We start from the raw sequence: 25,678 nt of genomic DNA on the forward strand, positions 1-25,678 counted from the left end.
GAGTGCAATGGCGCGATCTCAGCTCACCGCAACCTCCGCCTCCTGGGTTCAAGCAATTCTCCTGCCTCAGCCTCCTGAGTAGCTGGGACTACAGGCACGCCCCACAATGCCCAGCTAATTTTTTTGTAGTTTTAGTAGAGACGGGGTTTTACCATGTTGACCAGGATAGGATGGTCTCGATCTCTTAACCTCGTGATCCATCCGCCTCGGCCTCCCAAAGTGCTGGGATTACAGGCTTGAGCCACCGCGCCCGGCCTTAACTGAATTTTTCTAAAAGCCTAGAACACTCTTAACTCACACGGACAAACATATTAGATTTTTGAATTAAGATGCACCATTTTATTCATACCTGTCTAGGATTGTGTTGTTCATCACAAATAGCCATTAGCCACATGTGGCTACTGAGCACTGGCAATTAGGCCAGCACCAACTGCAATGTACTGCAAGTGTAAAATACACACGCATTTCGAAGACCAAGAATGAAAAGAGAATAAAATGATCTCACAATTTCTAATATATATTACATGTTGAAATATTTTGAATATACTAAGTTAAATAAAGTATAACATTTACTTGGTTTTTCTTTTTTCACTTTTTAAAATGTGGTTACTAGAAAACTGGAAATTACATATGTGGCTCACATTATATTTCTATTGGACAGTGCTGTTGTAAGGCCCCGAGACAATCTTGAGAATGAAGCAGGGAAAGGGACATTCAGGCAAGTTCTAGCTAAGGAAGAACTGAGGACAACAGGATTGTTCATCATTCCTTTAAAGTACTTAGTCAATTCATCAACAATGTACTAGCTGATCCACAGCCATTTAATGATCTTCACATTATTAAACCTTTTTCTCTGCACCTAAACTTCACAAAAGACAAAATTTTCAAATGTTCAACCAAGTAATAGGCATTTGATGATGTTTAATATGGTAACATGCCACCAAGGTTCACATAATAAAAACGTTAAGTGGCAAAATTAAAAACCAATTTCACCAAAATTAGGAATGGGAAAACTTATCTTGCATGCAGCATGCTTTTCTGCTTGCCTTCTAGCCCAGCAGATAGCAATATGGGCCTGCAGTACACCAAAGTGCCCAATCACTAGCCATCTAATTCAATATACATCATGTACACAAACTCCTACTTTCAGAAGAGAATGTTTAGGTTTTTATGGTCTAAATTTTAGGCAATGAATAAAAATTTAAATCTCTTAATCCATGATCTACTGCACTTCAGGATCCTTGCCATCAAATGGTAATGGTAAAAACCAGATATTGGGGTGCTGCCAGTGGAGAAAAATGGAAGAAGCCAAAGGTCAGCAAGAAGAGGAGGCTAGCAGGAGAAAGGGAGATTAAAGAGAGACCTAAGAAGGTGAAAAAAAAAAAAAAAAAAAAAGAAAGAAAGAAAAGTTAGAGGGGCAGAGGAAACAAAATGTAGAAGAGATGAGAAAATATTCAACTGCATAGCAGAAGGAGAAAACTGTCAGGAGAGTGGAAAGAAGAGACAAAAACCATATCCGTTTTAAATGTGAGGAAACAGAGGCCCAGAAAGAGGTCAGGTAATTAGCCTGATGTTACTGAACTGGTCAGCAAAAGTGCCAGGACAAGAAGCCTCCCAATTTCTGGTTCAGTGCTTTCTTTCATTACGCCAAGCAGGGACTGAGAGAACGTGCTGGGGATCAGCAGGAGGAGGCTGACAGGAGACAAGACCAAAGGCTTAGCAAGTGAAGCGTGGTGGAGATCCAGCAGGGCAGAGGTCAGCGGGTAGAGCTCTGTTCAGCAACTCTTGCCTACAATGTGGCTTACACAACAAGCAGGACCCAGGCCAGTCATCTGGGGTTTCCTTCTAGTGTATTGTTTTCTTGTTATAGCTGGTAACTCCCAGAATGTCCTGACTGGAAGGGAACATGTACTATGGACCCATCAGAAGTGAGCTCATTTTCTAAACATCTGTGTTGCCAACAGGCACACACCCACATCTTCCTCCCATGGCAACCTATGGATCACTCTAACCTTCAAGGCTGGCCCCCCATCTGCAAGGAGGTACTTTTTAGTCTTGATTTTGATAAATGTTAAAATCACAACCAACAATTCTTAATTATAGCTAAGATTTTCAAAGGAAAACGCTACTGTATTGTCAAATTTTTTCTCTACAGGCTAAAATAAAAGTAAATGAATACTGAGAAAAGCTACTTTTTACTTTTGCATTAACATCTTCAATGATCTTTTTTAAAAAGTACATAGAACTTGGAAGTCTTTCCCAAGACTTAACTCTTTCAAAAAAGAGTCTGAGGAAAACAAAGCGAAAATGCTAGTGATGAAAAACAGAATCTTGTTCAGATTCCACAACTTATAATGAGGCTAAATAAAATATATACTTTCTTTGTTTTTTTCTACTACTAATCCCGTAAGTATGTAAGGCTAGGTATACAGGGGTTTTTTAAGAGGGTATAACAATTTATTTAAAACTTTCTAGCTAGAATTTGCTTATCTGATTTGTAATAAGCTAGTTCAACAGAAATACCTTTACACCACCAGAATGTTATTTTACCATAAAACATGAAAATAACCGTACTCCCCCCAGCGGCCATACTGTGGAAACACAACACCTTGCTCCTGGGATTACCAATGAAGATGTGACAAAACTAAGTTCTGATTATTTTTAAAAATCATGAAAATTTTTAAAAATAAAGGACCACAGCTCTCTTGAAACAAATATTGTTTTCATTTAGTGCCAAATGGCTCTCACCATCTACACTAAAGCATATGAAGTGTTTCTTCTCCAAAAGGGAATAACTTATGATTCACTGTTTAAACTATGAAAACAACCCCAAAGGGACTGATGTTTTATTCAAAACCAAGATAAAATTCCTCTTGCTACCTCTCTTGGGTTTTTCAAACATTTGTAGTTTAACTGCTCATTGGGTGATGGTTATATGGTTTACTCAAGTTCCAGTGTTTCATAATATCCTCATACAATCTCAAAATTCTAAACAAGATAGCGAGTGGCTGGCAATTTCACTGAACTGTGAGTGAATAATCAAATGCAAACAGATCTTTCCAGGAACAGAAAAGAAAAAACAGGGAGGGTCTCCCAAGGTCAAAGGCCCAGCTTAAAGTGACTCTCCCAAAGATAAACTTTGAAGACTTGTCATTTATCTTTAAAATTCACACATTTTGTAATCTATTCTGATAAGTCTATTTTTTTATGGTGGGGGGAGACTAACTGGCCAAAGCTTTCTTCTACCAAGTTCAAAGGTTAATGCAACACATGTACTATGAGAATTAGAATATGCTCAGTGTGCACATCCCAGTTTAAGCAGCTTAGAACCAAACAACCTCTGCAGTCCAACCTTTCCAACACGAATGTTCTAGACGTCAAGCTTTTACCCACTATTTTGAGACGACAGAGACGATACTGAGAGTTGCCTGGCTGTAGCAGTCAAGTGCATCTGAACATTAAGAGAGTAAAGCTAAACAGCCTAGTTAAGGATCACAAGAATTATGGCCTGACTTCTGTCACAACTTTTGGACAACATTTTCAACAAAATAAAGCCAAAAGAAATGGAAAACTCTTGTTTTGCTCAGGCAGGGCTCCTGGGGCCTCAGTTGAATGATAGGGGTAGAGGTTGGGGTGAAGAGGGGACCTGTTCATTGCATAACGATTTCTGTTTAAATATGTCCTTTTCTTCTCTCATTTCACCTCTGAATAGCAGTTTGCACAGCAATGACACCCTACGTACACTATATGATTTTCTGTACTAGGGTTATATCACCCTCATTTCATTCAAACTCAAACCTGTTAAAATGCGAGTCTTACTATTGTCAAATTTTTAAAAACTAAGTAAGTTTAAAAGTGTACTGCTTTAATCTTCTCAGAAACAAATTATTTGTTATAGACTCATAATAACATGGTAGTGCATCACAACACTAAGGCCAAGTGAAAGTACTGGAAGAAGTCAGTGCTAGGTTCCTATACTCCAGATCAAATAGTGAGATAGCTTAAAGCTTGTCCCCCAAAAGCGGCAACAACTAACATATGAAGGTGAGCAAGAGTTGATTGTATCATTAAGACAATACCAAAAAAAAGTGAAAATTATCACAAAATATATCAGCACCATGTAGTAGGAACCCCTCATCCTCCTCACATTCCTTGACTTTTTTTTTTCATGTGGACATTTCAGGTGCATCTTTTGACTCCAATTTTCTGTTCTACAGCTGATTCCCCACAATTCTAATTCAAGATTTTCTCAACCACTTGAAAAATTGGTGATGGTTGTTTCAATTATTCTGTTGCTGTGATCTCTTTCAAACAATTATAATTTTTTAGTTTAAAAGATATTGTAATTAGCTGGTACTCTCCTTCCTGCTACCTTCTTCCATCTATAGAAATGAATGGCTGCTGTAATGTTAAGTACTGTATTTAGAAACCAGAAACTTAGCAATAATCTCCTGGATGCATAGTTTCTTGGAAAGAATGTAATAATTCTGTCACACATAAAGTTCATACAAATAATCAAACACACGCTAGGATCTCAAGAGATAAATGCATGAGGGACATAAACAAACAAATGACATTATGGACACATAATCATCATCAACAGTGAGAACTTGCTCAGGTCTTACAGCTGCCAAGTGGAGAAGCCAGGATATAAACCAAGGTTGGTCTGACTCCAGACTCCGCTTCAACTTTATTGTTGATGTATGATTTAGTTTGCACTCTATCAAAGTTATAGGCTTAAAGAAAATACCACTCAAGCAGTTAGGATTATCATTTTAATAAAGAATCAAGCCGGGCACGGTGGGTGACACCTGTAATCCCAGCACTTTGGGAGGCTGAGGCAGGTGGATCACTTGAGATCAAGAGTTCAAGACCAGCCTGGCCAACACAGTGAAACCTTGTCTCTACTAAAAATACAAAAATTATTCAGGCGTGGTTACTTATGCCTGTAGTCCAGGATACTTGGGAGGCAGGAGAATCACTTGAACCCAGGAGGTGAGGGAGGTTGCAGTGAGCCAAGATCATGCCACTGCACTTCAGCCTGAGTGACAGAGCAAGACTCCGTCTCAAAAAAAAAAAAAAAAAGAATCTTCAGTAGAGTGCTGCCAGCAGGGCAGAGGGCTGACAGTATAAATTACTGATCTGTAACCTTAAATGAGACCCCAACAGAATCTGGCAGCAACTCTGATTTGTTTCTGTGATCAGCTCTCTCTTCCAATTTCTGCTTCTTTTTCAAACTTCCATGATCCTCAACCTGACTATATCCTGCCACTCTATTTCCCCATCAGAATGTACAACATTCCTTATTCTTGAATGCAGGCTCACTTGCGTTCTTCAGGAAAAACAGCACGAATGGCTAATATACTTTGCTATGAGAATAAAGAATTTAGTTTCACAATGTTTAGAAATTCTAATGCTATATTTAAGTCTGTTATGAAGAATTTTAACAGACTTTAGTGAAATTTAAATTAAAATGTAAGTAACTGAATTCTTAGATTATTGGACTTAGTGAATCTGCCTACTTCAATCTAAAGCTTGACTAAGATGTGTAAAAAAAAGAAAAACTGCAACACTGATACTCAGGTTTTATATGTAAGTTATATTCTACACATATGGATGAATCCAATTTCAGATGGCAACAGTCATTGCATTCTTCAGTGAGGGGAAAAGTCTCAAATAACGCACTTAGTAGAAAAAGAAAAAGGGAAAAGTTAAGCCAGCTTTGCTACTCTTAGAAGTTAAATGCTGGTAATGTCTAAGATTTAACCTTGTAATGTCAAGACACAGACAGGATTCAAAAAGCAAAGAGGCATCTGAAAGCTGCAACATTAGAAGAAATGTTCCCTCCTCTAAGGATAAAGCACCACTAAAACAGAACAAGTGTGACATTTTATTTTTCTTCCAGACTCAACATACTTTACATAAAAAGGCTCTCTCAGGAATAGGGCATTTAGTTTGTGTAAAAATCATTAGCCTTTGCAACAAATTAATGTATTCAATTTTAAAAAGTATACTTTAAGTACAATGTAAGTATCTATATTGAAATAATAGAAGAAAACACAATCCTGGCAGCCAGGCGCTATTTATTTAGTACTTACTCTAAGCCACACCCTAGAATTGATCCTTTGCATGTATTATCTCTAATCTACACATTTTTCATGACAAATAGATTTGTTTTATCCCTGTATTTTACAGATGAAGAAATGGAGGTTTAGAGAGAGGTTATGTTATATATCCAAGGCCAAACCCGCTAGAGCTCAAGATGTCTTACACAGTATCTTCTTGGACTCATTATTTAAGTTGAAATTCAGATTTACTATTCTAAGTATTTTTAAAATCTCAAACATTATGTAATGCATCTAAAAGAAAAAAATACCTAGGAATAAATTTAATCAAGGAAATAGAAAGCTTGTACAACTAAAATTGCAAAAATCAGGGAAAAAAACTAAAGATAACCTCAGTAAATAAACAACCATATTCATGAATAGTAAGACTCAATATTGTTAAGATGCCAATATTACCTAAAGCGATTTCAGATTCAAGGCAATCCCTAACAAAATTCCAAAAGCCTCAAATTCATATAGAGTTATAAGGGGTCCTGACTAGCCAAAATAATATTGAAAAAGAGCAAAGTTGGATGACTTCCATTACTTAATTTCAAAATGTATTATAAAGTTACAGTAATCAGGCTGTGTGCAGTATCTCATGCCTGTAATCCTAGCACTTTGGGAGGCCGAGACAGGCAGATGACTTGAGGTCAGTTCAAGACTAACCTGGCCAATATGGTGAAACCCTAGTAAAATACAAAAATTAGCCAGGCATGGTGGCGGGCTCCTGTGGCCCCAGCCACTTGGGAAGCTGAGGCAGGAGAATTGCTTGAACCCAGAGGGCGGAGGTTGCAGTGAGCCAAGATTGTAGCAATGCACTCCAGCCTAGGCAATGGAGTGCATTTACACCATATTAAAAACAAAACAAAACCAAGAAAAAAATTAAAGTAATCAAAACAGTGTGGTACTGGTATAAGACAGACATACAGACCAATGGAAGAGTCTTGAGAGTCCAGAAATAAACCCAAACATTTATGGCCAATTGATATTTAACATGAGTGCCAAATTCATTGCATGGGGGAAAGAATAGTCTCCTCAACAGAAGTGCTGAGACAACTAAATTTCTATATGGGGAAAAAAATGAAGTTGGAACCCTACTTTACACCATATTAAAAAATTAACTCAAAATGGATCAATGACTTAAAACCCTAAAACTCTTAGAAGAAAACACAAGGTAAAGCTTCATGATCTAGGATTTGGCAAATGATTCTCAGATATAACACCAAAAGCATGAGTGACAACAAGTAGATAAACTGGATTTGATTAAAATTAAATGCTTTTTCTTGCATCAAAGGACATTATCAAGAAAAATACATCATATAGAGGGAAGAAAATATTTGCAAATCACATATGTGATAAGAGTTTAACTCCAGAATATATTTTAAAATTCCTACAACAACAAGACAAATGATTCAATGAAAATATGGGCAAAGCATCTGCACAAACCCTTCTTCAAAGGAAATATACAAAATGGCAAATAAATACATGAAAAGATGCTCAACAGCATTAAACATTAGGGAAATGCAAATCAAAACCACAATGAGATACCAATTCATACCCACTACGATGGCCCCAGTTTCTGTAAAAAGGGAACAGAGTGGCCAATGGCTGTGACTACTGCAACACACACCTCACCCATGACTCTCCATTTATGTAGTGGCAGGAAACAGGGAGAGAATGTGAAAGATTGTTAGAAATGAATGGAAGAAAAGGCTGACAACCTGACTGACAAAACAACGGCTACATTTCAACAAGGAAAGATATTTCCTACTTCAATCTCTGTTCCTCTTCTGGCAGGGGCAATGATACCATCTCCCCCTCCAGTCTTTTGGGTCCTCCTAACCCTAGCATGATGCCAGCACCCCATATGGGGCCCTCCTCCTGGGATGATGCCAATGCTCCTGGAATGAGGCTGCCCATGGGAAGCCACATGCCAATGATGCCTGGGCCCCCAATGATGAGACCTCCTGCTTATCCCATGATGGTGCTCAAGTGGCCCGGAATGACTCAAGCAGACAGAAAGGATAGAGGGGAGGCCTCCCTATATCAGTTTTATATTTCTTGCTTTGCTTCACCAGGAGATAACACTGCTGTGACTCTGGGTGTTCTCTTAACAGCCTGATATGGAAAAGGTGTTTCCCCTTCCTATTAAAGAGAGAATAGTTTTAAGGTGGAGAAGTGGGACAAAAAAAGTGCAGTTTTAATTTATATTGTGAAATACAAAAATAAAATTGTCAATTTTTTTTTTTTTTCAAATAAAGGAAACTATATCTTAGAAAGAAAACTGGACAAACTGAAACACTTGTGCACTGTTGGTGAGAATGTAAAATGGTGTAACCGCTGTAGAAAATAGTTTGGTGGTTCCTCAAAAGCTAAATATGGAATTGCCAGGCTGGGCACAATGGCTCATGCCTGTAATCCCAACACTGTGGGAGGCCAAGGAGGGAGGATCATGTGAGCCCTGGAGTTACAGACCAGCCTAGGCAACATAGTGAGACTCTGTTTTTACAAAAAATGAACAAAATTACCCAGGCATGGTGGTACGCACCTAGTTGCAGCTCCTGAGAAGGCTGAGGTGGGAGGACTGCTTGAGCCCAAGTGGTCGAGGCTGCAGTGAGCTGAGACCGTGTCACTGCACTCCAGTCTGGGTGCCAGAGTGGGACCCTGTCTCAAAAAACAATAATAATAAGGCCAGGCACAGTGGCTCATGCCTGTAATCCCAGCACTTTGGAAGGCCAAGGCAGGTGGATCACGAGGTCAGGAGTTCAAGACCAGCCTGGCCAAGATGGTAAAACCCCATCTCTACTAAAAATACAAAAATTAGCTGGGCATGATGGCTGGTGCCTGTAATCCCAGCTACTCGGGAGGCTGAGGTAGAGAACTGCTTGAATCTGGGAGGCAGAGGTTGCAGTGAGCCAAGATGGTGCCATTGCACTCCAGCCTGGGTGACAGAGACTCCGTCTCAAAATAGTAATAATAGTAGTAATAAAATAAAAAATAAACATAGAATTGCCATATAATCTAGCAATTTCACTCCCAGGTATATACAGCAAAGAAGTGAAAACAGGGACTCAAACAGGTATTTATTTGTATACCAATGTTCAAGGTAGCATTATTCACAACAGCCAAAACGTAGAACAACACAACTGTCCATCAACAGATGAATGGAGAAACAAAATGTGTTATATCCTTTTTATTTTTTATTTTTTTTATTTTTTTGACACAGGATTTCTCCATGTTGGTCAGGCTGGTCTCAAACTGCCAATCTTAGGTGATCCACCTGCCTCAGCCTCCCAAAGTGCTGGGATTACAGGTGTGAGCCACTGCACCCAGCCACAAAATGTGTTATATCCACACAATGGATTACTCAGTCATGAAAATAATGAAGTTCTGATACATGCCACAACATGGATGAACCCTGAAAACATGCTAAAGTAAATATGCCAGACACAAAGGGACAAATATCGTTATGATTCCAATTACATGAAATATCTAGAATAGGCAAATTCATAAGCAAAAAGTAGAACAGAGGTTACCAAGGACTGGGGGAAATGGAGAGTTGCTGCTTAATGGTTACAGAATTTGTTTGGGGTCATGAAAAATGTTGGAAATAGTGGTGATGGTTGTATAACATAGTAAATGTAGTTAATACCACTAAATCATACATTAGAAAATGGTTGAATATTACAACAAGAAAATTATGCAATGGAGCCAGGCACAGTGGCTCACACCTGTAATCCCAACACTTTGGGAGGTCAAGGTGGGAAGATCACTTGAGTTCCAGGGGTTCAAGACCAGCCTGGGCAACACAGTGGTGAGATCTCATTCTCCATAAAAAAAATTTTAAATATTAGCACAGGTGTAGTGGTAAGCATCTTTAGTACTCAGAGGCTGAGGTGAGAGGATGGCTTGAGCTCAAGAGGTTGAATGTGCAGCGAGCCATGACTATGCCACTGCACTCCAGCCTGGGAAACAGAGTGAGACCCTGAGGGAGGAAGAAGGAAGGAAGGAAAAAAAAGAAGAAGAAAAAGAGGAATAAAATTATGTAATAAGACTCTAATTGAAATATAAAGCAATGTCAATACAGTCCATAGTTTAAAATGAGAATATATTCATTCTTGGCTATAAATATCATCTTCTATTCCTATACTGTTACAAACTTGCTAGGTTATTTGAGCAACTCATTGAATATCATTAGCCCTCAATTTCTTCACCCAAAAAGTGAATTTCTAGATAATTTCTATGTATCCTTCTAGGTAAAACAATCTGACATTTCAAAAACTATGGCTTTCTAAACATTCAACTCTACTAAGCAAAGTATTTCCCACAACTTAGTTTTACCATGAACTTGGTGATTCCACAGCAATAATTTCAACAAAACATTATGTGTAACTTTCATTTTACATATACCTATACACAACAGAGAGCTTCTTCCTTCAGTCAAAAATTACATTGGACCACAACAAATCCACTTCTAATCTCAATGCAAATTCCTAATCTTAGCTTCTAAACATCTAGAGAATACATATAGTACATAAGTAATTTGTGCCATTCACACGTCTGAGAATTCAACTAAGCTTTGCAATATACCCTCTTTACAGAAAACATGCAAACCAGCAGCATACATGTATACCCACACAACCATACACAGATTTGTGCTCTAAAGATCCAATGGGACCCCTCTATGGTTAGTCTGTAGACCCCAGGTAAAGAGCCCCTGGCTCTAAACCACATTGCTATTTGAAAGATGAGAGCATATAGGTATTGAAAAAGTCAATTACTTACCAGCCAGAGCAGTAAAACATGCTCAATCTAGCCTTACATCATAACAGTCCTTGAAATGAAGTAGTGCAGAATGTACATAAATGCAAGCCTAATTCAAAAATTTTCCCAGTGCCTACAATATTTCAGGTACCAATACTGCCTTTAGTCCTGGGTCCTGCACTTTAGAAGGCTCTGTGTATCAGAAACTCAAAATACAAAGGCAGTAAGTGTTTTTCTTCTTCTTTTCAGACCTCTAGGAAAGTTTTTGGAAGACAATTTAGCTAAGGGAACAGGTGGTTATAAGAAGCCAAGCTGCCCCTAGACCTGTCCCCTGCAGGTCCGTGTAGATTTGTGCAGCAGACCTATGCTCAGGCTCCCCAGGGCAGCTAGTAAAGGACAAGACTTCTGCAGAGCACCTAGTGGCCATGGAGGCCAGGCCATGAGGGTGGTGACTGGATTCATAGCTTAAAAAAATTTTTTTAATGATACACCATAGTTGGGGAGGACATGTGATAATATTTTGATACATGTATACAATATATAATGCTCAAATCACCGTAAATGGGATACCCATCCCCTCAAACATTTAACTTTTCTTTGGATTTACAGCTTTTAATAATTTAGATCTAGGTTTCCTCATCTAAGCATATTGACATTTTTGGTCAGATAATTCTTTGCTTGGGAGGTGAGGAGTGTAACCTCCCTGGCCACCAGATGCCAGTAGCACCCTCCCCAGTTGTGATGGCCAAAAAAATGTCTCCGGTTATTTCTGAATGTCCCCCGGGGACAAAATTGTCCCCAGCTGAAAACCAGTGGTTTAAACAGATGGTATGTGGCCCTGTATTGATAAGCCTGTTCTGGCTGGATCCCCATAAACATGTTAGGGGTGGGCCAGCAGGCACATGACGTGGCTGAATTCAGACAGAGTTTTATACCACAGCTCTCCCACTTGCCTCTGACCCCCAGCATGGAATCTTTCTCAGCTTCAGCTCAACCTAAGCCTCACAGGCCCCCTTAGATAGCAGGGGTCAGGCAGAGCATCTGTCAGGTAGGGCTGCTGTGAGGATCCCATGAGATGGTGCCTGAAAACTACCAGCTGCTTAATAAATGTTAGTTTTCTTCCTTCCTTTCATTAAAAAAGAACAATGAACTGAATAGATCCAAGACCTATGCCACAGTAAGGGTTAAGCAGATGATTGTTACGATAGGATTCCAGCCATCAAGAAGCTATTAGTGAGGGACACTGGAAAGGAAACAAATGACTTTCTAAGTCTAGATGCTTCAATCATCAGCTCTTTGCATCTGTTTTAACTTCCCAAACCATTTCCCTATTCCTTAAGACTCATGCAACTGAACCCCACTCTTAGTGTATTTGTCCCAGTGTTTTCTCTTCTTCTAAGTTTTGGTGTAAAACCGTTTAGTCACATCTACACTCTAACATGAATATTGCCTTTTAAATCAATCACCTCTGAAGACTACAATAAATTCATTCCACTGATATACCACTGTGCAACATGATATGAGAACTTCCTCTTTCTTCCTGAAAGACCTATCTTTAAATTTAATTTAGGTGCTACATAGGATAAAAAGGAATGTCAATACCATATAGTCACACAGCTCTTATAGTCCAAAAGTATGATTCACCCAATGTGCATAGTTCATCAGATGTTGTTTAAATGGCTTCTGGTTATTTCCAAAAACCTAATCTACCTTGAAGGGTAAAGATTTTCCACCACTGGGGATAAAAGGATACTTTGTGAGACTCTTGAAAGCAATTTAAAAATGAAGGTGTATTTCAAAATGTTTTCCAGAATGATAGCATAGATGAAATGTATATGCTGCCCCTAATGTGGAAAGTACATTTCATTGTGTAAATTTTTAGTCACATTCCTTCACAGTCACATTTTTATGCAGGGTACCAAGAGTTTCCTTATTATATGTGTATAATGGAGGGAAAACTGAAAAATTAGAGGTAATTAGCTCTTACGGACAAACTTTAGACTTATCAATAAAGTGTTACATTGGTTCATTTATAATGTCCATCAATTATATCATCCAACATCTCCATTTCAACAGGCATGGTGACACTGCAGAAAAGATGTAACTACCTGCTTTCCTCCCAGGATAATATCTTTATCTACCTATTGAATATCATATATATCCCAGAACAACAGACCCACATCCCACCCTCTCCAAACAAAGCATCAGTTGGTTTTACAAAGATCTCGCCAATGGCACCAAGTTTGCTATGTTTGCTGGGAAATGCAAAGCTAATTGTAAACTTCTGCATAAGAGGTGCCAGAGTCAACACATCATAAATATGTACATTTCATTTTTGGAGGCTTTTGTACATTTCATAAATATGTATTTTTCTTTTTTTCGTTTTTTTTGAGACTGAGTCTCACTTCCTCGCCCAGGCTGGAGTGCAATGACATGATCTCGGCTCACTGCAACATCCACCTCCCAGGTTCAAGCAATCCTCCCGCCTCAGCCTCCTGAGTAGCTGGAATTACAGGCGCCCGCCATCATATCTGGCTAATTTTTGTATTTTTAGTAGAAACAGGGTTTACCATGTTGGCTAGGCTGGTCTCAAACTCCAGACCTCAGGTGATCTGCCCACCTCGGCCACCAAAAGTGCTGGGAATATAGGCATGAACCACCGCGACCAGCCTCATTTTTTTTTTTTTTTTTTTTTTCAGAGGAGACGGGTTTTATTCTGTTGGCCAGGCTGGTCTCAAACTCCTGACCTCATGTGATCCATCCACCTCAGCCTCCCGAAGTGCTGGGATTACAGACATGAATCACTGCACCCGGCGGAAGCTTGTATTTTTCTAAACATAACTCAAATTCAAAGGAATATTAATGAAGTCAAAACTATAGCAGTCATTTTCAAGACATCATCAGAATGCCAGGCCACTATGCCTATAACTCTGCAGTATGCCACAATGAAACCAAGACAGTGCCACAATTCTAATCAAAAGGTGACTTCTGCTGCATAAACAATTCGCCAACTTCACATACAGCATCAATTACTGTTTAATGACTCCTGTAGGGGGAGAGTAGGCTCTTCCATAATTACTGGAAGCACTGTAACTCAAAAAGAAAAAAACAAAAATCACCAACTCATCAGCTTACTTAGCTGATGTCATAGAAGTAGCCAGGAGGATTCCTTGCCCCCATGCCACGCACTTAGCTTTTCAAACATTCCCAATTCCTCTTGCCTTTACATCTCAAGGATGCAATGCCCTAGTTTCCCAGAGGGAAGTCTGCTAGATCGGTAAGCATGAATTCACTACTTCTCTATTCTTTCTTTTGGAAGTGCCTGGAAATGTCTCCTTGTCTCAGTTAAACAAAACACCGTGACCATGAGGCAGAGTTCCCAGAGCCAGGCAGCTCCAGGCATCCTATGCCTGTGTCTGCACAGGGTCCTGGGGAAAGGGGAGGTATAGAAGTCTTTCCCAATGCCAATCAAAACACAGCTCAAGTTTCACGCCCTGCTTTATAAACTCTGCATGGTACTCACTGGGACCACAACAGAATCTTCAGAAATGTGAAGGGAACCTCCCTTTCCTGGCTCTGGGAGGTCACTTGGGTGGATAAAAGGAAAGGCTGTAGCCATACCAACTGTACTGCTGCAATCAATGCCACCAATCACTCAGATTTGGGCTTTTCTTTCTTTTCTTTTCTTTTTATGAGAAAGTCTCGCTCTGTTGCCAGGCTGGAGTACAGTGGCACAATCTCTGCTCACTGCAACCTCCGCCTCCCCGGTTCAAGCAATTCTCTTGCCTCAGCCCCCCAAGTAGTTGGTACTACAGGCACATGCCACCACACCTGGCTAATTTTTTGTATTTTTAGTACAAACGGGGTTTCATCATGCTAGCCAGGATGGTCTCGATCTCCCGAACTCGTGATTCACCCGCCTCGGCCTCCCAAAGTGCTGGAATTACAGGCATGAGCCACTGCAGATTTGGGCTATTTTTAAGTAGCTTTGCAAAACAAATGCCAAGTAAGGCTGCACCAGTGTGTTATCACAAGCTGACTTGCATACTAAGCTACTTCAACAAGAGAGAAGGACTTCCAAGAGCAACAGCAAGTCAGTGAAACAGCACTTGAAAGTCAGAAAACTAAGACTGTTTCACTCACTAATCTGTTCAACAGCAGTGTCTATTCTATTCTGAGAGCTGAGGATCAAGCAATGAACTTGGCTGACAAGGTACCTGCCCTTGTAGTGCTTATATTCTAATGGAGGAAGAGAAACAACAACAACAACATATGTTAGGCTGGGACAACTATTATAAAGGAAATAAAAGAGGGTGCTGCTGCCAGAAGACAGGGAGGAAGGGCAGGAAGGGCTACTTTAAGAAAAGGGTTGTAGAGCCCAGAAAAGTATATGACATTTTTTTTTTTTTTTTTTAAGCAACAAAGCTCCAAGAAGCCTCATATCTGAAAAAAGAAATAGAGTGGACATGAAGGGACAGAGCATGAGAACCTGGTTAACATGTTTACATAACTATGCTGGGATATAGATAGGGTTTACTTTCTCATAAGACACTGCTGCTGCTCTTTCTTTAGTCATTTTGCCAACCTTCATATGACTTTAGAAATCAAGAGTGAACATGAGACGACTCAGATACTGTAATGAAACATTCAGGAACAAGCAGAAATTTTAGCAGTCATAAGTCTAAACAAAAGTCTCCAGTTGTAATCTAAAAACTACTTCCCTCAGAGTTTCTTTCTGGTCATTAGTGAAGACAGATGTAACTAAAAACATCTTTAAAAATATTACTGTAACTAGACATCCTGTTAAACCCAGAGGATGTCACATGTATAGTTATCTCCACTCTCAAAACCCACTGTTTGGGTTGAACTTTGTCCTCCAAAAAAGAAAAGCTGAAGTCCTAACCTCTAGTAGCTCAGAATGTGACCTTATTTGCAAAGGGGATCTTTACAGAGGTGCTCAAGTTAAAATGAGGTCATTAGGGCTGGCCCTAATCCAGTAGGACTGATGTCCTTATTAAAAGAGGAAATCTGGACAGAGAGACAGACATGCGCACAGGAAGAACACCATGTGAATATAAACAGGGTGATGCACCTACAAGCCAAGGAATGCCAAAGGCCGCCAGCAACCCACCAGCAGCTAGGAGAGGATGCTAATAAAAATAAGCATCGAAGAATGAGAAAGCACTCTCGGAAATTAAAACACACTAGTAAAATGAGACATTCTATAGAAGGGTTGGAAAATAAAGTACCAGCCTGGGAAACATAGCTAGACCCTGTCTCTACAAAACTTAAAAAACAGCCAGGCACGGTGGGTCTCACCCATAATCCCAGCACTTTAGGAGGCTGAAATGGGAGGACTGCTTAAGGCCAGAAGTTTAAGACCAACTTGGGCAACACAGTGACCCTATCTCTGCTTTTTTTTTCTTTTAGAAAGAAGACAAAAATGTAGAAAGCAAATCTCCCAGTAAATCCAACAAGGATAAAGGAATGGGTAAAAGGAGAAAAAAGATTAATATCAGAGTATGAATCCAAAATGGCCCCAATATCTGACTTGTAGGCTTTTTAAAGTACAGAAACAGGAGAAAAAATAAGGTAGGGGAACACAGGGGTTGGATATTATCAAATAAATCATACAAGAAATTTCCTGGAGTCAGAAACATGATTTTCCAGATTTAAAGTTCCTACCAAGTGCCCAGATCAAAGGATGAAGAAATACCTGCATTGTTATGGACTCCACCAAAGGCAGTCAAGACAGAAAGACACCAATAGACAACGTTAAAGGCTACGCAGCCCAGGTGAGGTGGCTCATGCCCGTAATCCCAGCACTTTGGAAAGCTGAGGCGGGTGGATCATGAGGTCAGGGGTTTGAGACCGGCCTGTCCGATATGGTGAAACCCCATCTCTACTTTAGAAAAATACAAAAATTAGCTGGGTGTGGTGATGCATGCCCGTCTGTAGTCCCAGCTACTCAGGACGCTGACGCAGGAGACTCGCTTGAACCTGAGAGGTGGAGGTTGCAGTGTGCCGAGATCTTGCCACTGCACTGTAGCCTGGGCAACAGTGAAGTTCCGTCCAAAAAAAAAAAAGGCTACAGGAAGGATTCCAAAATCATCATATGGGCACAGCTACAGAAAGCAAAATACATACCATGCCCTCCATCAGCTGTATGGCACCTACTGCCAGCCACTTCCCCAACATCATGAGTATACACAGCTACAGATGATTCTACCTGTGGGGAGAGGCCTCACCAGGCCTGATAAGTACCCATTATAGTCTCTGGGTGTTTTTATGCCCTCTGACCTGTGGAGACTCTGGTGACATACCTGCCTGCTATCCAGGTGTAAGTAATGAAATAAGGCCAGGGGTGAGGATTCACTGTGAAGCAAGGTAAGAAGGGTACTTCCCAGGTTCCCTCCTAGGATATTGTGTCTCGTCCAAAAATTGACATGGCAAATCCCAAACCAAGGCACTTCATCAAGAGATAATGATGAGATACTTTAAAAAGAGACAAAGTAAAGGTGCTAAAAAAAAATAAATTAATAAATAAGGGGGTGGGAGGGGAGGGGGGAAAGGACAGGAAAAGGGGGAAGAGGGGAGAGAGAGACAAATTAAAAAGCCTTGAGACTTCTCAAAAAATGGTGACTTCTCAAAACTAACAATTCTAAATAGATTGGATAACGATTTCCATTCTAGAATTCTATAGCTAGCCTATCAACTGGGAAGGAGGCTCAAATAAAGACATTTTCAGACACGTAAGCTCTCAAACAATTTCCTCCCTGTAAAACCTTTCTTGAAAGGCTGCTGGAGGATGTGCTCCACCAAAATGAGGAAGCACTCCAAGACAGAAGACAACGCATAATCTAGGACTCAGAACCCAACACAGGAAATTACTGGGATTCAAAGGTGAGTGAGGTGTTGACTGCAGAGTTCTGTAGTCCTATCAGAAACTGGAGGCCTGAATTTGTTGACTGGCACTAAGAAACGTGGATCAACAAAATAACTGTTGACTCTAGAGAAAACAAAAATTTGAACTGGGGAAGAAATAAAATCATTGCACATGCTTACTTGTGAGCACTCTTTAGCCTTGAAAACATAAACAATGAATATTAAGAAAATTAGAAAATGATATTGAGAGCTTAGTATAAAGAAACATATGTGAGAGGAGGGTTATGTAAGAGATGAACCTTCATCTTGCGGAGTAGGAAATCAATAGAGAATGTCTAAAATGAAAAAAACAAGCTACAGTAATGTACGCATACAAGCATGGAATCAACTCCCACAAGCAACAGAAAAGAACTGAAAGAAGCTTTTGCTGGGAAGCAGTAGTCAGCCATGAGAAAGAGAGTTGAGATTTTTCATTATAAACCTCACAGTACTATGTACTTAAATGTTTAAATTACCTATAGAAATAATATACTTAAGATTTTAAAAGATAAACAGAACTACTACGTGACATAGCCTAATAAGTAAGAATCATGTTTACAGAAATGAAAAGTACTAAGGGAAGGAAAAAATGAATACCAAACAAATATAACCGTTGTAGGGTTTTGTTTGTTTTTGTTTTGCTTTTAATTAGGAAAAGCTCTTTTCCAACTCTCAGGACCAGCACCTGAGGTCCATCTGACCTTTAGGCATGTCTCATTAGTAAGACAAAACAAACAAACCAAGAAATTTAAATACAACAAAGTTCTGTTAGGTTACCTAGTTCACTCGCTTGGGACAGGGAGATGTCCTAAAACAAAAGTCCTATTCCTCGACTGTCATGAAGATACCACACTTGGTGGGGGAGGTCCATTTCCATTCGACGGTAAAGGATAATACTGAAAGATTTAGCCAGCATTTAAAAGGATGACCTTCAAAAGAAAAAAAAGAAAAAAAACCACGGTAACGATATAGGTATACTAGTACCTGTGTATTTCAACTGGTAGAGAATGAAATTTCATGTAGTTTTATAATCTAAGGAAATTGGTGTCCATTCTAATGAAAATCAATTATTCAAGTTTATTAAAAAAAATGTCAGAGGCCTGATGAACTAATTAGCAAATTTTTTTCTTTTAGTTAAATGCTCACCTGCAATATACTAGGTATAGACAACTGTGCTTTCTAGAAGCTCCATTCTAAACACAAAGATAAGGTTCTTCCTACAGGCCCACACATTAACAAAATTCATGTGGCCACAGATGAAATGATGGCGAAAATCACAAGGCTTACATATAAACACACACTGTGCATAAGATTTGTACAAAATTGCTAACTTTGGCACTATGAGGATAAAGAAATTTCTTTCTTCTAGGTCAAGAAAGAAATTCTAAGCAAACACATGAAACAACGTTTTCCTCCAAGATAAAAATAGGCTTCCAACTAAACATTAAATTCTCACATGAAAAGTATAGCCCAGAGGAATCTCCAAGATACTTCCTCAGACTCTCCACAATCACCATGCAGTACTCCCTTCTAAGTCCCTCCCTGTCCCTGTTTCATAAAACCCTGCTTTATGCAGAAGCAGACCTACTTGATTTCCCTATGACACTATGAGCAACTTCGGGGCAAGAGGAATGTTCATTCACCTTTCGCCCTTTGCCCTGTGACTCTCAACACCAGCATCTCTGGCCTAGCAAGACCTAGAGATGGCTGCTGGCTCTAGTTTAACACACGACCTCATTTAATCCTCAGAACCAGCCTGTCAAGTAGGTATTGTTATCTCCCTATTACAAAAGAGAAAAGTGAGCAAATGATACATCAAAAAGTATACTCATGAATTTGGGAATTCCTAAAGGTATATGAGTATATTTGTTTAATGAAAGGTTCTTCATCAGAACTGATACATCATTCATTTATTCAATTACACTAAGTAAAACACCACTAAAACTGTCAGTGGGGAGCTCATCTGCAGATGTGAGTCAAATGATACAGTGAAGAAAACCCTAGTTCAAAAGACAAATCTGCTCAGAAAGAATTCAGATACCCAATTGTATTAGGGGTTTCCACTGGCCACCAACAATGTGATGGGACCCAGATTTCTGAACAGTAAAAGACTAGAAGCTCTATTCAACTCTGAAATTGTTTAACTTAATGATCCTTCTACACACAGTCCAGTCTCATGTAACCCAGGGATCATGGTGTATACTTACTCAAATCAGGAACTGTCAAAATTAAGAGAAGAAAGGCACCATGTTGGATACTGACACACAATGTCTCACACAGTCCCACTGAGCCCATTTCCTCCTCCCCAAAACTGAAACAGTCACCTTTCTATCAGGATGAGCCCAAGAGCAATACTTAGCTTGTTTAGGGTCACACTGTATGAGAAATAGACACTCAATCCAGTCTCAGCCCAGTGACAGGCTCGTGCTATAAAAGGAAGGCAAAAAAAACATCAGGTTCACCTTGTCCAATTCATTCCAGAGCACATCAAGTAGGCGTGGTAGGGCCAAATCACCTCCATTGTCCTGTTATTTCTCTCCTTGACACAATTGCCTTCGAAAACATAAATGACCCAGAAAAACCCACAGATCCTATAAAGTAGGTGCTATCCCTCTGTTACCAATTTATAGATGCCAATATCTATAAAGAAAAGCTTTGGCCAGGTGCAGTGGCTCACACCTATAATCCCAGCACTTTGGGAGGCTGAGGCAGGGGGATCACTTGAGGTCAGGAGGTTTGACACCAGCCTGGCCAATAGGGTAAAATCCCGTCTCTACTAAAAATACAAAAATTAGCAGGGTGTAGTGGCAGGTGCCTGTAATGCCAGCTACTCAGGAAGCCGAGGCAGGAAAATCACTTAAAGTGGGGAGGCACAGGCTGTAGTGATTCAAGATCGCGCATCACTGTACTCCAGCCTGAGTGATAGAGCAAGAGGCTGTCTCAAAAAAACAAAACAACACAAAAAGAAAAGCGTCTCAGCAGGGCACAGTGACTCATGCCTGTAACTGCTCCCCTCTCCAGCACTTTGGGAGCCGAAAGTGGGAGGATCGTTTGAGCCCAGAAGTTCCAGAACATCCTCAGCTGATACAGCAAGACCCTTATGTTTATTAAAACTAAAATTAGCCGGGCATGGTGGCACACGCCTGCAGTCCCAGCTACTCAGGAGGCTCAGGCAAGAGGATTGTTTGATCCCAGGAGGTCCAGGCTGCAGTGAGCTGAGATCTTGCCACTACTCCAGCCTGGACAACAGAGCGAGACCCTATCTTTAAAAAAAAAAAAAAATACAGCTTCTCCAGTTCTACCTAATAAAAGTAACAACGGCTAGGCATGGTAGCCCAAGTCTGCATTCTCAGCACTTTGAGAGGTAGAGACAGGAAGACTGGTTGGGCCCAGAAGTTTGGGACCAATCTGGCCAACACAGCGAGACCTCATCTCTATAAATAACAATAATAATAAAGCAAAAACAAAATGCTAAAAATTGATTTAGGGATGATAAGACCAACGCACAGGAACTGTCAGAGTCCTCGGGCAGTGGGGCAGCATAGGAACAAGGGCAATGGGGGGAGTCAGGTCATCGCTGCCACATGGCTGTGGCCTTTGGCAAATCTCTTTCAGCTGCAGAGTCCTCACCTAGAAAACAGCATTATTATCTGTATGCTGTAGGGTTGTTGTGACTCTTAAAAGAGATATGTAAAAAACTTAGCAAAATGCCTAAAGAAGTTGTTCCACAAGGTAACTGTAATAATGATAATCTTTTACAAATATTAAACACCTCCTCGAAATATCTAGTGTTCCTAAGTAGTAGGCATCAGCGCCATTTTACAACAGACTAAGAATCTCAGTGGATAGACTAGCTATTAAAAACCCCAAAATGCCAAATTTCTGTATTTCAAATAATGCTACCCAGGTAAGTTATTTTTAATCAGTTGAGCCATTTAGAAAATCCTGCAACAAAAGATAAGTCCTTTCTTATAAAGCATTTGTTGACCAGACACAGTGGCCCACACCTCTACAAAAAAAAAATACAAAAATTAGCCAAGTGCTGGGCACAGTGGCTCATGCCTGTAATCCCAGCACTTCGGGAGGCCAAGGCAGGCGGATTGCCTGAGGTCAGGAGTTTGAGAGCAGTCTGACCAACATGGTGAAACCTCATCTCTACTAAAAATACAAAAAAATTAGCGTGGGTGGCATGCGCCTGTAATTCCAGCTACTCAGGAGGCTGAGGCAGGAGAATTGCTTGAACCAGGGAGATGGAGGTTGCAGTGAGCTGAGATTGCACCACTGCACTCCAGCCTAGGAACAGAGCAAGACTCCATTTCAAAAAAAAAAAAAAAATTAGCCAAGCATGGTGGCACAAGCCTGTAGTCCTAGCTACTGGGGAGGCTGAGGTAGGAGGATTGCTTGTGCTGTGGAGGTCAAGGCTACAGTGAGCTGTGATTGCCCCACAGCACTCCAGCCTAAGTGAGAGTGAGACTTTGTCTCTTAAAAAAAAAAAAAAAAAAAGAAAAAAAAAGCATTTGTTTAACAACATTTTAAATAATAAAAACAGAAAGCTTAGAAAGCTTTCTCTTTCTCTCTTAAGCAGTATTTCTCTAAATAGCTTATTCTTTAATAGTTTATATATAAATTGACATTATGGCTATGATGTCAAATAGGTACCTATTATTCATTTAAAAAAAAACTGTTGAAAGAGTTTAAAGTAATGTAATATGTGAACAGATGTCTCCGAGTGTTTATAAAGAAAAAATTATCACAGCCTCCTAAAACAAACACAAAATATATTATATCCCCTATGATGCTTCAACTAAGCCCAAACATTCCTTGACTTATGTTGGCTCATAAGAAAAGCACACTGCTTTACAATGACCACAGGTTTATAGATTCAACTGTTAGGAAAAATACTCATAGCAATTCAAGCAGCTCTGATTCAGAGCTTCTAATTCATATTAATGATCTGATGGTTTTGCTGGCACATACTAGACAGCAACTCAAAACCATATAATCAAATGATGAGACGACCTTATATTGAATAAATTATTTCCAAATACTTTTTGAGAGCTGTTTGTATTATGAACACCTCCCTTTCAGAATAAGTTTAAAGCCATGTCTCCAGTACAGCTGAACATATGTATCTTGCCAGGAGCCATAAATGTCATATGATAATGCACTGAATAGATGAGGATGATCTTGGTCATCATAAAATTCTACTGTTTAGTCAGAGGTATAGAAAAAGTCTTCCAGGCTAAACTGCAATCCCAGACTAACCAATGAACTTTTTTGTTTATGATTCCTTTTATAAAAAGAGATCATCTTATTTCAAATCTAAAAACAGATGCTTAGGCTGGGCACAGTGGCTCACACCTGTAATCCCAGCACTTTCAGAGGCCAAGATGGGTGGATCACTTGAACCCAGGAGTTCGAGACCAGCCTGGGCAACATAGTGATACCCTGTCCCACAGAAAAGTAAAAAATTAGCATGGGGGTGTGTGCCTGTGGTCCCAGCTACTTGGTAGAGCCCCGCTCGAGCCCTAGAGGGGCTGGGAAGATCGCTTGAGCCCTAGAGGCAGAGGTTGCAGTGAGCTGAGATCACACCACTGCACTCCAGTCTGGGTGACCAAGTGAGACCGTCTCAAATAAAATATAAGTTTAAATCAATATTCTAAGGTCAGTTATCCCTTTCATTTATTTCAGAAATAAGTAAATGCAGAAACTCAATCTGTCACTAACAAAGTTACTTTGTACCATACATCTATCTTTTTTTTTTTTTTTTTGGCAGTAAAATTACCAGTTCCAACTTTAAAGTTTCTGAAGGATGCTTTCCCCATCTTTAGCTCCTCCCTTCATCTAATACAGCTAAGTCATAACCACCACAACCAAATAATTTTTAAATCTAGGTCCTTCCTTCCTTCCCATTTATTCATGTATTTACTTATTTAGACTTAGGGTTTCACTTTGTCATCCAGCAGTGGCATGAACATGGCTCATTGCAGCCTCAACTCCTTGGCTCAAGCCATCCGCCAACCCGAGCCTCCCGAGTATGTGGGATCATAGGTGCCCACATGACCACACCTGGCTTTAATTTTTGGAGACACAGGGTCTTGCCATGTTGTCCAGGCTGGTCTCGAACTCCAGAGCTCAGGCCTCATATCCACTTTATTTATTTATTTATTCATTTATTTATTTATTTTTGAGACAGAGTCTCACTCTGTCACCAGGCTGGAGCGCAGCGGCACCATCTTGGCTCACTGCAACCTCCTCTCCTCGTGGGTTCAAGCAATTCTCCTGCCTCAGCCTCTTGACTAGCTGAGATTACAGGCGTGTACCACCAGCCTGGCTAACTTTTGTATATTTAGTAGAGGCGGGGTTTCACCAAGTTGGCCAGGCTGATCTTAAACTCCTGAACTCGGGGTGATCCATCTGCCAGCATGCTAAAGTACTGGGATTACAGGTGTGAGCCACCACTCCTGACCCAAGGCTAGATTCTTATTACCTCCATTCAACACTCTCCATCTCCTCTCTATTCCTCCCCTTAGTTTAACCTTTAGATTGCAAATGAGGCAAACTAGCATTATCCACAGGGAGTGTCAGAAAACTGAGGAAATATTATTTTATTTACTCTACTACTGATTAAGGCCCAGAGGAAAGCCACAGATAACTTGAGAGCAAATGCAAGACAATACAAAGAGCACAAAACAACAACAGTATCAACACAAGAAAACTGAAATGAGAAATGCAGATTTGCTAAATCGAGTTAGAATGGATCATTAGATTCTTGAACAGGAAAGAATTTTTAAAATGCTAAAAGCTAAAAACAACTTATAAATCACTAATTAATTTATAATGTTCCTGGTCGGAAAAAAATAAAGCAGTTCAGACAAATACACATATTATCAAACAAGAAAATTAAGGGAATTGGTACAAAAAACAAAGATATGAAATGAAGGCAATGGAGTCAAATTTAATAGTTATTGTTCAGAAAATTAAGTACCAAAATAAAGATTTTCTAAACTGTTTATATTTGCAAAAAAATCAGAAAAAGGCAAGGTTAGGAAGGCAGGCCACAGCTATCCAATCATCACAAGGTGTGCTTACCTGTGAACCAATGTTTTTCCTCCAAAGAAAAGTCAGAAAAAGCTGACTGTGGATAGTTCATGTTGAAAATATATGACATGACAGGTAAATATGAACACTAAGTAGTACAATTCTAAATTCAAAGACTACAAAAATAGGTACCACATTCCAAGTGGATTTAAAAAAAAAAAAAAAAAAAAAAAAAACCTTTTCAGGCTAGGCATATTGGGCTCAGGCCTGTAATCCCAGCACTTTGGGAGGCCAAGGCCAGTGGATCTGAGGTCAGGTGTTAGTTTGAGACTAGCCTGACAAACATGGAGAAACCTCATCTCTAATAAAAATACAAAAAATCAGCCAGGCGTGGTGGCGCATGCCTGTAATCCCAGCTACTCCAGAGGCTGAGGCAGGAGAATCAATCGAATGAGGTAGGCAGAGGTTTCGGTGAGCCAAGATCACGCCATTGCACTCCGCCTGGGCAACAAAATTGAAACTCCATCTCAAAAAAAAAAACAAAAACCTTTTCTACGGTGCTGACCAAATGGATTTTTAAAAGACCACATTCTGGAAGCTACCCCACCCCCAGCCTTTTCTAACACATTTATGTAGTTTTTCCAATTATGTATCTGACCTGAATAATCTAAAAAGAATTTTAAAAGAAACTATTTATAACGATCACATATACCCTGGCTTTGCACAAAGGTAAAATGAAGACAGAAAAATGAGCTGACAATGTAACCCTGTTGTTAGGTAATATAAGTTAAATGAAGTCTGCCTTCTTTCCTCCTCATTTTCTTTTTTTTTTTTTTTTTTTT

The 25,678-nt window shown here is 39.8% G+C and overlaps 1 protein-coding gene and 1 pseudogene across 1 annotated transcript in view; one reads left to right on the forward strand and one right to left on the reverse strand.

Moving 5' to 3' along the window:
• The window catches only part of LPIN2 (lipin 2), a 93,433-nt gene that overhangs the window by 63,901 nt on the left and 3,854 nt on the right, over positions 1 to 25,678 (reverse strand). The window lies entirely within an intron of this gene.
• Positions 1,218 to 8,338, forward strand: LOC119470808 (annotated as a pseudogene).

This window comes from Cebus imitator, unplaced genomic scaffold (genome assembly GCF_001604975.1).
Source record: "Cebus imitator isolate Cc_AM_T3 unplaced genomic scaffold, Cebus_imitator-1.0 Scaffold41, whole genome shotgun sequence".
Classification (NCBI taxonomy): domain Eukaryota; kingdom Metazoa; phylum Chordata; class Mammalia; order Primates; family Cebidae; genus Cebus; species Cebus imitator.